Raw genomic sequence first — 12148 nt, 5'->3', positions numbered from 1 at the left:
GGGGAAGAGTTCAAGTGATGAATCCAACACTGTCACTACCATCTATCATTAACCATTTATCAACACAAATGAATAGTTGATAAAAGAAAAATGTGCTTCCTTAAAGAAATATGTCAACAATGTGTGCTATGTGTATCATAATCACAACATGTCAGATAAAATTTGAAGGATTTGACTTGTCTAACATGCATTGACTCAGTTGCAAACTTTACAACCTATAAATCTTGCCCTGAGGTAAGGCAAGTGGTAGATAGGGTATCAGCAACGTTTGGTGTTATAATCATATCCCCTTTATAGTAGATGTGATGGTTTATAGCTGCACACAAAGGGACTTGAACCCTCTCTTCCACGTCAAGAAGAAAAAACCTGGTTGCGCTATCTACCTCATGTGGGGCGTACTGACAGCAATGTTTTGTAGTTGCCTGACATTTCTTTGATAAATGGGCCATATGATCAGCATTGCGTGGCAGAAAACATACAGGTCTTCACTGATGGCTTTTTACTTAATCAACACTCGTACATATTGTTGCACAAACATTTTAACCGGCTGACGATTAATCCCCCTTGACAGGTCTCAGTTTTAGAAAACACTCATCTGCTGATAAATCAAAGTGCAGGCGAAGTTTCTGGATCGTGTCAGGAGATAAAATATCGATAAGAGCTGGGAGCCTCTCTTTGATGTTATGATTTATGATGGCATTAAGTCTTTTCTAATTCCCAACCACATGGTTAAGCTTATCAAAACTTCACTTATAATAATAGTGATTGTCTCACATCAACGGAGCAAATCTGGACTGATCTTTGGGCAAAAGATCGCCTCCATTTGTTCTGATTTATTGCGGAGGTGCGTTGATGTCAACATAGCTGCATCCCACTCTTAAAAAACTGCCTCAGCTCGGCCTGTTTGATCTTCGACAAAACCGACACAAAAATGTGCCATAAATCAGCCTATAAAAAAAATTCTACCTGAGCCAGTTCATTAACGATCATGGAATCACATTAATATTTAACAGTCCGGAACAGATGCCTGAGGGGTACGGGAAGATAACGAGGTGCTCCACGCATCGCCCCAGTGTGAAAAATACCACAGTACTCAATCACCCTAAAGATGTTCCACTTAATTAATCAAGAAAGAAAGTAATTAATCAAAATTGTTTTTGTGGTGTTACCAGACATGAAGCAGACGGCCCATGATAATGGACTGACATATTTGTTGGCTGTTCTCCTTAATGATGACAATACGCTTCTAGTGGCAGCCATTTCTCCCAGATAAAATGCTTTTGATGTGCTAGATTGACAGGTTTCATCTCTGATTGACGGGTGTAATTGTGTGGAACGCACTGTTAATTGACTTAAACTTGATGAACACTCCAAATGTGTAAGTATCTTTGTACCATCAGCATTCCTGCTGTGCTACATCATCGCCTTGTCCAGACTGCTTCCACAGGAATGGAACTATCCTTGTTTGTCTCGTATTCACAGCTCCTTCCCTCGTCTGTGTCAAAAATACTTTTGTTGTACACTTTTTTCCCAGTTATGCAGCTCTTGGATTCGCTTACGAGACATTTTCTGTCTGCCTGCTGTGCAAGAATGTGATAATGTCATGTCTCTGACTACATGTTTCTATCATGAGGGATGTATTTTAAATAATGAGATCTTTGTGTAATACTATAGATGTCTCTCTTGTCATGTCTATGTCATGCATGACATGCCTCATGACATATTGCTGTCATGGTTGCCATTCTTGGGGGATCCTGTCCTGCCATGCTGTCATGCATGGCATGTCTCATTGCATGTTTTTGTCATGCATGAAATGTTTCTCATGACATTATGAGATGTCTTTCCATCAATTCTGTATTTCATTAAAGCTAATTACATTGTGTACAGGAGGTCAGGATACACACATTATGGTTAGACTACACACATGATATTCAGACAGTCATTCTGCTCCAATTGAAATGTTTCTCATGACATTATGATATGTCTTTCCATCAATTCTGTATTCCATTAAAGCTAAACACATTGTGTACAGGGGGTCAGGCTACACACATTAGGGTTAGACTACACACATGGTATTTAGACAGTCATTTTGCTCCAAGTGATTGTCTCCTAGAACATTGTTTATAACAGCTGCTTGCACAAAGGATGAAGAAAGGGAAGAGAATTATCCAAATGGACATCCCAGTGTAATTACTACGATCAACATCAATCATGCCTTGCCTAATGTGACTTCACATGTCACAGACAATCAAGGGTTATAGGCCATATTGCCACAGTGTGATCAGTCATCCATTCAGCAGGCCGAGCCATGGCACATGCAGCATACTTTATTCATCCCATCACTCAAGCCCAGCGCTAACAATCACTCCGTCATGTCAAGAACTAGCAATCATTCACACACCTCCCCAAGTCTCTAGTATCACCATACTGCAGGGATTCCAGGATGGGCTGGATCTCCTTTTCTTGTAGGGATTCCATGGAGTGGTAGGTCCTCAGAACAGAAAATGTTCCTCGACCTTTGTTACTCTTACATGGTATGCTGCGTATTGGGATTCCGCAATATCATTGGTTTCCAGTACCCTGTTTGTTGGGATTCCACAGCAGGACAGGTTGCCAGTACCTTCTGTTTGTTGGGATTCCAGGACAGGATGGGCCCCCACTCCCTCCTGTTCGTTGGGATTCACAGACAGGATAAGTCATCAGTACCTTCTGTTTGTTGGGATTCCATGACAGTATAGGTCCCCAGTACCTACTGTTTGTTTGGATTCTAGGATAGGATAGGTCCCCAGTACCTACTGTTTGTTTGGATTCTAGGACAGGATAGGTCCCCAGTACCTACTGTTTGTTGGGATTCTAGGACAGGATAGGTCACCAGTACCTTCTGTTTGTTGGGATTCTGGGACAGGATAGGTCACCAGTACCTACTGTTTGTTGGGATTCTGGGACAGGATAGGTCACCAGTACCTTCTGTTTGTTTGGATTCACAGGATAGGTCCCCAGTACCTTCTGTTTGTTGGGATTCACAGGATAGGTCCCCAGTACCTACAGTTGGTTGGGATTCTAGGACAGTATAGGTCCCCAGTACCTACTTTTGGTTGGGATTCTAGGACAGGATAGGTCCCCAGTACCTTCTGTTTGTTGGGATTCACAGGATAGGTCCCCAGTACCTTCTGTTTGTTGGGATTCACAGGAGAGGTCCCCAGTACCTTCTGTTTGTTGGGATTCACAGGATAGGTCCCCAGTACCTTCTGTTTGTTGGGATTCTGGGACAGGATGGACCCCCAGTACCTACTGTTTGTTGTGATTCTAGGACAGGATAGGTCCCCAGTACCTTCTGTTTGTTGGGATTCACTGGATAGGTCCCCAGTACCTTCTGTTTGTTGCGATTCTGGGACAGGATGGACCCCCAGTACCTTCTGTTTGTTGTGATTCCAGGACAGGATGGGACCCCAGTACTTTCTGTTTGTTGGGATTCCAGGACAGGAAAGGTTCCCAGGATCTGCTGCAAGGACCAGACAAACCAAGATGACACACAATCCACTTAGCCACAGAGCCTGACCACCCTATCCAATTATATTCCCTCTTCATCCGATAATGGGATGCAGTTGATCCATCCTCAAAACTTGTAAGAAAAGCAGCCAGAGGGGGGGTGTTGATGTTATGATCTGGAGCTAAGGCCTGCTGTATACAGGTAGCAAGGAGGGTCAGACAGATGGAAGATGTTGATGGAATTATCTGATACTAAGGCCTGCTGTATACAGGTAGCAAGGAGGGTCAGACAGATGGAAGATGTTGATGTTATGATCTGGTGCTAAGGCCTACTGTATACAGGTAGCAAGGAGGGCCAGACAGATTGAAGATGTTGATGGAATTATCTGATGCTAAGGCCTGCTGTATACAGGTAGCAAGGAGGGTCAGACAGATGGAAGGTGTTGATGTTATGATCTGGTGCTAAGGCCTACTGTATACAGGTAGCAAGGATGTTCAGATAGAGGGTGTTGATGTTATGATCTTGTATTAAGGCCTGCTGTATACAGGTAGCAAGGATGGTCAGACAGATAGAAGGTTTTGATGTTATGATCTTGTATTAAGGCCTGCTGTATACAGGTAGCAAGGATGGTCAGACAGATAGAAGGTTTTGATGTTATGATCTTGTATTAAGGCCTGCTGTATAAAGTTAGCAAGGAGGGTCAGAGAGATAGAAGGTGTTGATGTTATGGTCTGGTGCTAAGGCCTACTGTATACAGGTAGCAAGGATGGTCAGATAGAGGGCGTTGATATTATGATCTGGTGCTAAGGCCTACTGTATACAGGTAGCAAGGAGGGTCAGATAGAGGGTGTTGATGTTATGATCTGGTGCTAAGGCCTACTGTATACAGGTAGCAGGGATGGACAGACAGATGGAAGGAGTTGATGTTATTATATGGTGCTAAGGCCTGCTGTATACAGGTAGCAAGGGATGGACAGACAGATGGAACGTGTTGATGTTATGATCTGGTGCTAAGGCCTACTGTATACAGGTAGCAAGGATGGTCAGACAGATGGAAGGTGTTGATGTTATGATCTGGTGCTAAGGCCTACTGTATACAGGTAGCAAGGAGGGTCAGGGAGATGGAAGGTGTTGATGTTATGATCTGGTATTAAGGCCCACTGTATACAGGTAGCAAGGAGGGTCACATAGAGGGTGTTGATGTTATGATCTGGAGCTAAGGCCTGCTGTATACAGGAAGCAAGGAGGGTCAGACAGATGGAAGATGTTGATGGAATTATCTGATGCTAAGGCCTGCTGTATACAGGTAGCAAGGAGGGTCAGAGAGATGGAAGGTGTTGATGTTATGATCTGGTGCTAAGGCCTGCTGTATACAGGTAGCAAGGAGGGTCAGGGAGATGGAAGGTGTTGATGTTATGATCTGGTACTAAGGCCCACTGTATACAGGTAGCAAGGAGGGTCACATAGAGGGTGTTGATGTTATGATCTGGAGCTAAGGCCTGCTGTATACAGGTAGCAAGGAGGGTCAGATAGAGGGTGTTGATGTTATGATCTGGTGCTAAGGCCTGCATACAGGTAGCAAGGAAGGTCAGAGAGATGGAAGGTGTTGATGTTATGATCTGGTGCTAAGACCTGCTGTATACAGGTAGCAAGGATGGTCAGAGAGATGGAAGGTGTTGATGTTATGATCTGGTGCTAAGGCCTGCTGTATACAGGTAGCAAGGAGGGTCACATAGAGGGTGTTGATGTTATGATCTGGTGCTAAGGCCTGCTGTATACAGGAAGCAAGGAGGGTCAGACAGGTGGAAGATGTTGATGGAATTATCTGATGCTAAGGCCTGCTGTATACTGGTAGCAAGGATGGTCAGAGAGATGGAAGGTGTTGATGTTATGATCTGATACTAAGGCCTGCTGTATACAGGTAGCAAGGAGGGTCAGACAGGTGGAAGATGTTGATGGAATTATCTGATGCTAAGGCCTACTATATACAGGTAGCAAGGATGGTCAGACAGATGGAAGATGTTGATGTTATGATCTGATACTAAGGCCTGCTGTATACAGGTAGCAAGGAGGGTCAGAGAGATGGAAGGTGTTGATGTTATGATCTGGTGCTAAGGCCTGCTGTATACAGGTAGCAAGGAGGGTCAGAGAGATGGAAAGTGTTGATGTTATGATCTGATACTAAGGCCTGATGTATACAGGTAGCAAGGAGGGTCAGAGAGATGGAAGATGTTGATGTTATGATCTGGTGCTAAGGCCTACTGTATACAGGTAGCAAGGAGGGCCAGACAGATTGAAGATGTTGATGGAATTATCTGATGCTAAGGCCTGCTGTATACAGGTAGCAAGGAGGGTCAGACAGATGGAAGGTGTTGATGTTATGATCTGGTGCTAAGGCCTACTGTATACAGGTAGCAAGGATGTTCAGATAGAGGGTGTTGATGTTATGATCTTGTATTAAGGCCTGCTGTATACAGGTAGCAAGGATGGTCAGACAGATAGAAGGTTTTGATGTTATGATCTTGTATTAAGGCCTGCTGTATACAGGTAGCAAGGATGGTCAGACAGATAGAAGGTTTTGATGTTATGATCTTGTATTAAGGCCTGCTGTATAAAGTTAGCAAGGAGGGTCAGAGAGATAGAAGGTGTTGATGTTATGGTCTGGTGCTAAGGCCTACTGTATACAGGTAGCAAGGATGGTCAGATAGAGGGCGTTGATATTATGATCTGGTGCTAAGGCCTACTGTATACAGGTAGCAAGGAGGGTCAGATAGAGGGTGTTGATGTTATGATCTGGTGCTAAGGCCTACTGTATACAGGTAGCAGGGATGGACAGACAGATGGAAGGAGTTGATGTTATTATATGGTGCTAAGGCCTGCTGTATACAGGTAGCAAGGGATGGACAGACAGATGGAACGTGTTGATGTTATGATCTGGTGCTAAGGCCTACTGTATACAGGTAGCAAGGATGGTCAGACAGATGGAAGGTGTTGATGTTATGATCTGGTGCTAAGGCCTACTGTATACAGGTAGCAAGGAGGGTCAGGGAGATGGAAGGTGTTGATGTTATGATCTGGTATTAAGGCCCACTGTATACAGGTAGCAAGGAGGGTCACATAGAGGGTGTTGATGTTATGATCTGGAGCTAAGGCCTGCTGTATACAGGAAGCAAGGAGGGTCAGACAGATGGAAGATGTTGATGGAATTATCTGATGCTAAGGCCTGCTGTATACAGGTAGCAAGGAGGGTCAGAGAGATGGAAGGTGTTGATGTTATGATCTGGTGCTAAGGCCTGCTGTATACAGGTAGCAAGGAGGGTCAGGGAGATGGAAGGTGTTGATGTTATGATCTGGTACTAAGGCCCACTGTATACAGGTAGCAAGGAGGGTCACATAGAGGGTGTTGATGTTATGATCTGGAGCTAAGGCCTGCTGTATACAGGTAGCAAGGAGGGTCAGATAGAGGGTGTTGATGTTATGATCTGGTGCTAAGGCCTGCATACAGGTAGCAAGGAAGGTCAGAGAGATGGAAGGTGTTGATGTTATGATCTGGTGCTAAGACCTGCTGTATACAGGTAGCAAGGATGGTCAGAGAGATGGAAGGTGTTGATGTTATGATCTGGTGCTAAGGCCTGCTGTATACAGGTAGCAAGGAGGGTCACATAGAGGGTGTTGATGTTATGATCTGGTGCTAAGGCCTGCTGTATACAGGAAGCAAGGAGGGTCAGACAGGTGGAAGATGTTGATGGAATTATCTGATGCTAAGGCCTGCTGTATACTGGTAGCAAGGATGGTCAGAGAGATGGAAGGTGTTGATGTTATGATCTGATACTAAGGCCTGCTGTATACAGGTAGCAAGGAGGGTCAGACAGGTGGAAGATGTTGATGGAATTATCTGATGCTAAGGCCTACTATATACAGGTAGCAAGGATGGTCAGACAGATGGAAGATGTTGATGTTATGATCTGATACTAAGGCCTGCTGTATACAGGTAGCAAGGAGGGTCAGAGAGATGGAAGGTGTTGATGTTATGATCTGGTGCTAAGGCCTGCTGTATACAGGTAGCAAGGAGGGTCAGAGAGATGGAAAGTGTTGATGTTATGATCTGATACTAAGGCCTGATGTATACAGGTAGCAAGGAGGGTCAGAGAGATGGAAGATGTTGATGTTATGATCTGGTACTAAGGCCTACTGTATACAGGTAGCAAGGATGGTCAGATAGAGGGCGTTGATATTATGATCTGGTGCTAAGGCCTACTGTATACAGGTAGCAAGGAGGTTCAGATAGAGGGTGTTGATGTTATGATCTTGTATTAAGGCCTGCTGTATACAGGTAGCAAGGAGGGTCAGACAGATAGAAGGTTTTGATGTTATGATCTAGTGCTAAGGCCTACTGTATACAGGTAGCAGGGATGGACAGACAGATGGAAGGAGTTGATGTTATTATATGGTGCTAAGGCCTGCTGTATACAGGTAGCAAGGGATGGACAGACAGATGGAACGTGTTGATGTTATGATCTGGTGCTAAGGCCTACTGTATACAGGTAGCAAGGATGGTCAGACAGATGGAAGGTGTTGATGTTATGATCTGGTGCTAAGGCCTACTGTATACAGGTAGCAAGGAGGGTCAGGGAGATGGAAGGTGTTGATGTTATGATCTGGTATTAAGGCCCACTGTATACAGGTAGCAAGGAGGGTCACATAGAGGGTGTTGATGTTATGATCTGGAGCTAAGGCCTGCTGTATACAGGAAGCAAGGAGGGTCAGACAGATGGAAGATGTTGATGGAATTATCTGATGCTAAGGCCTGCTGTATACAGGTAGCAAGGAGGGTCAGAGAGATGGAAGGTGTTGATGTTATGATCTGGTGCTAAGGCCTGCTGTATACAGGTAGCAAGGAGGGTCAGGGAGATGGAAGGTGTTGATGTTATGATCTGGTACTAAGGCCCACTGTATACAGGTAGCAAGGAGGGTCACATAGAGGGTGTTGATGTTATGATCTGGAGCTAAGGCCTGCTGTATACAGGTAGCAAGGAGGGTCAGATAGAGGGTGTTGATGTTATGATCTGGTGCTAAGGCCTGCATACAGGTAGCAAGGAAGGTCAGAGAGATGGAAGGTGTTGATGTTATGATCTGGTGCTAAGACCTGCTGTATACAGGTAGCAAGGATGGTCAGAGAGATGGAAGGTGTTGATGTTATGATCTGGTGCTAAGGCCTGCTGTATACAGGTAGCAAGGAGGGTCACATAGAGGGTGTTGATGTTATGATCTGGTGCTAAGGCCTGCTGTATACAGGAAGCAAGGAGGGTCAGACAGGTGGAAGATGTTGATGGAATTATCTGATGCTAAGGCCTGCTGTATACTGGTAGCAAGGATGGTCAGAGAGATGGAAGGTGTTGATGTTATGATCTGATACTAAGGCCTGCTGTATACAGGTAGCAAGGAGGGTCAGACAGGTGGAAGATGTTGATGGAATTATCTGATGCTAAGGCCTACTATATACAGGTAGCAAGGATGGTCAGACAGATGGAAGATGTTGATGTTATGATCTGATACTAAGGCCTGCTGTATACAGGTAGCAAGGAGGGTCAGAGAGATGGAAGGTGTTGATGTTATGATCTGGTGCTAAGGCCTGCTGTATACAGGTAGCAAGGAGGGTCAGAGAGATGGAAAGTGTTGATGTTATGATCTGATACTAAGGCCTGATGTATACAGGTAGCAAGGAGGGTCAGGGAGATGGAAGGTGTTGATGTTATGATCTGGTACTAAGGCCCACTGTATACAGGTAGCAAGGAGGGTCACATAGAGGGTGTTGATGTTATGATCTGGAGCTAAGGCCTGCTGTATACAGGAAGCAAGGAGGGTCACATAGAGGGTGTTGATGTTATGATCTGGTACTAAGGCCTGCTGTATACAGGTAGCAAGGAGGGTCAGATAGAGGGTGTTGATGTTATGGTCTGGTGCTAAGGCCTGCTGTATACAGGTAGCAAGGATGGTCAGACAGATGGAAGATGTTGATGGAATTATCTGATGCTAACGCCTGCTGTATACAGGTAGCAAGGAGGGTCAGACAGATGGAAGATGTTGATGGAATTATCTGATACTAAGGCCTGCTGTATACAGGTAGCAAGGAGGGTCAGAGAGATGGAAGGTGTTGATGTTATGATCTGATACTAAGGCCTGCTGTATACAGGTAGCAAGGAGGGTCAGAGAGATGGAAGGTGTTGATGTTATGATATGATACTAAGGCCTGCTGTATACAGTTAGCAAGGAGGGTCAGAGAGATGGAAGGTGTTGATGTTATGATCTAGTACTAAGGCCTACTCAGGTAAGGCCTGCTGTATACAGGTAGCAAGGAGTAGCTTGGATTGATTTGAAGAGTCTCCCATTAAGTAGGCCTCAGATGTCCTCATGCTGTTATAATGTACTCAAGACTTTCCACAGAGTGCTTATGGCTTGTTACAGTTTTAAGTGGCTACCATATCTCATTCAACATGTGCAGTTTTATGTGCATGTGATAAAAACATTTATTTATTGGTTGTAAATTATGAGACTGACTTCTGTACAACTATTCTCCATTGTGACAGACGGGGAGGTAGATTTGTTGCCATCATACATCAACATTTATTTATTGTAACTTGAAGACTGTGACAAGCATGCTTCATATTACCAGTGGAAGGGAGAACAATAAGTAGTACTGTTGACAGTGGTCACAGATGTCAGCACAATATTAGTGAATGAGTGTTGTATATTAGCCTTATCTCCCTTTGTTGTACCTGTTGACTCCCCTGCTGGGACATACACGCTGTGGTCACACAAGACGTATGTTCATCACAGCAATGGATAAGTGATTTTATGCACATGTATAAAGTTATATTATGGGGTAATTTTTAACCGAATCATCGGTAGATCCTGAGGAACGTGTGCACAGCAGATTTCTATTTCCCACTTAGTTTACAAGACAATACACATGGTTATCTTGATCTCTGCATATAACACAATGCCTATCAGAACAGGAAATACAATTTAATTGGTAAATCATCATGTCTAGCGATGTTTTATCTCAAATTTCAAATTTAATTTTTATGATCTGTTTGTTTCCCTGAATTCACTGAAGGGATATGTACTTTTTTATTGCAAATGTCAGGATTGTGTATGTGCTGGTGACATGCTTCATTCCAATTTGCTTTATAGACGGGGAATATAAATTAGCATCGTCTTTGAAGGCTTGTACAGGGGAGTTGCTTATACGTGGGGTCACTTTATAGATGGCGGTATAGAGTACTTATCTGTTCTTCTCTAAGGGAAAATTATAAAAACAAGCAGTTTTGAGTAAAATATTCTGAATGTAGATTAATGTGACATAACTGAACTTTGATGAATGTCCTGTGATAAACATAACATTATTACATATCCTATCAACGCTGATTGTCCTGTGATTATTATAATATTGTCATAGCGACTGATTTACGACATCCATTGTCTGAAGAACATTTGATTGCAAAGGCTCATTACCCTGGAGCCATGACATCTATATGCCTTGAAACACTTAATTGCTGTTATTTATAAGATGCTAATCCTGATTGTTAATCTCCATTTTTGTGTACATCGACAGTCTGCCATCCTACTGATGTATCACTGTTTACATTTATATTTATTACTTACTAAATGTCAGGTGACCTTTGGTATATAAGCCTTGGTTCAGAGAGATTGAAAAAAAGAAAGGTCTTACCCTTAGCCTAGCTAGGGTTAGGCTGGGTGCTCCGGGGCACCTAGACAACAACCACTACCACTATGTGCTGACCTGGCACATAGTGTCTTTTGTATGTATACATCTACATGTATAAAGTAAAACTGTATATACCAAATTATTCATTAATCAACTTCAGACCATGCGCGTTGTTAATATGATTAAATAGCCTCTCATTGTTGATAGTCCTGTGATTGATAGAGCACAAATATGCTATTATTACTGAATATCATTAATACATATCCTCGCTATATAAGTGCTATAATCTTGAATGCAGTGTTAACCCATTTCTGATCACCTCATCTGATTTCACACGTCCTATCAATGTTGAATGTCCTGTTTTTGTATCTTGTCGTTGCTGAATGTCTGGTCATATATAAAACATCTTTACATTTCCTATCATTGTTTAATGACAGAAACATTCCTCACACCTGATATTCACCCCAAGTTGCACCTTCCCCGACACTGATATGACATTATAGCACAATACTGGTAGGTTTCACCAAACTGGTAAACGTCAGAGACCTGCATCACTTCAGGCTTTCCCCCCACATTTATAAACAGGCATGTTATATAACTGGAATATTGTTCAAAGTGGCATTAAATCCAACTCATTTCAAAAACTTGTGTCAGCAAATCAACTATTCACCCTTAATGAAATATGAATAAGGTTCCTGGTTGCTATATTGAGTAAGTGAGTGAGTGAGCTGATTTTAACACCGCTTCTTTTACAGTATTCCAGTTATATCACTGCGTGTCAAATTAATGTGAGAGGAAAGCCCGAAGTGATGCAGGTCTCAGACGTTTACCACTTCAGTGAAACCCACGAGCACGGGTATGGTGCTGACAAACCTAGAAATATAATGGGGTTGGACGGGGATTCGAACCCACAATCATAGAATTCCGGA

General features: G+C 43.3%; 1 long non-coding RNA gene across 1 annotated transcript in view; it reads left to right on the top strand.

Annotated features, from left to right (window-relative positions):
• Positions 1-1300: 1300 nt before the first annotated feature.
• LOC124137246 overlaps positions 1301-12148 on the top strand; it is a 116614-nt gene continuing 105766 nt past the window's right edge. Inside the window, exon 1 of the long non-coding RNA XR_007219957.1 lies at positions 1301-1378. This is a non-coding gene — a long non-coding RNA (uncharacterized LOC124137246). The remainder of the gene's footprint in view (positions 1379-12148) is intronic.

Source organism: Haliotis rufescens, unplaced genomic scaffold, assembly GCF_023055435.1.
Source record: "Haliotis rufescens isolate VD_foot unplaced genomic scaffold, xgHalRufe1.0.p SCAF_11, whole genome shotgun sequence".
NCBI classification, from domain to species: domain Eukaryota; kingdom Metazoa; phylum Mollusca; class Gastropoda; order Lepetellida; family Haliotidae; genus Haliotis; species Haliotis rufescens.
The sequence above is the reverse complement of the archived record's forward strand: the minus strand, read 5'-3'. Positions and strand labels throughout refer to the sequence as shown.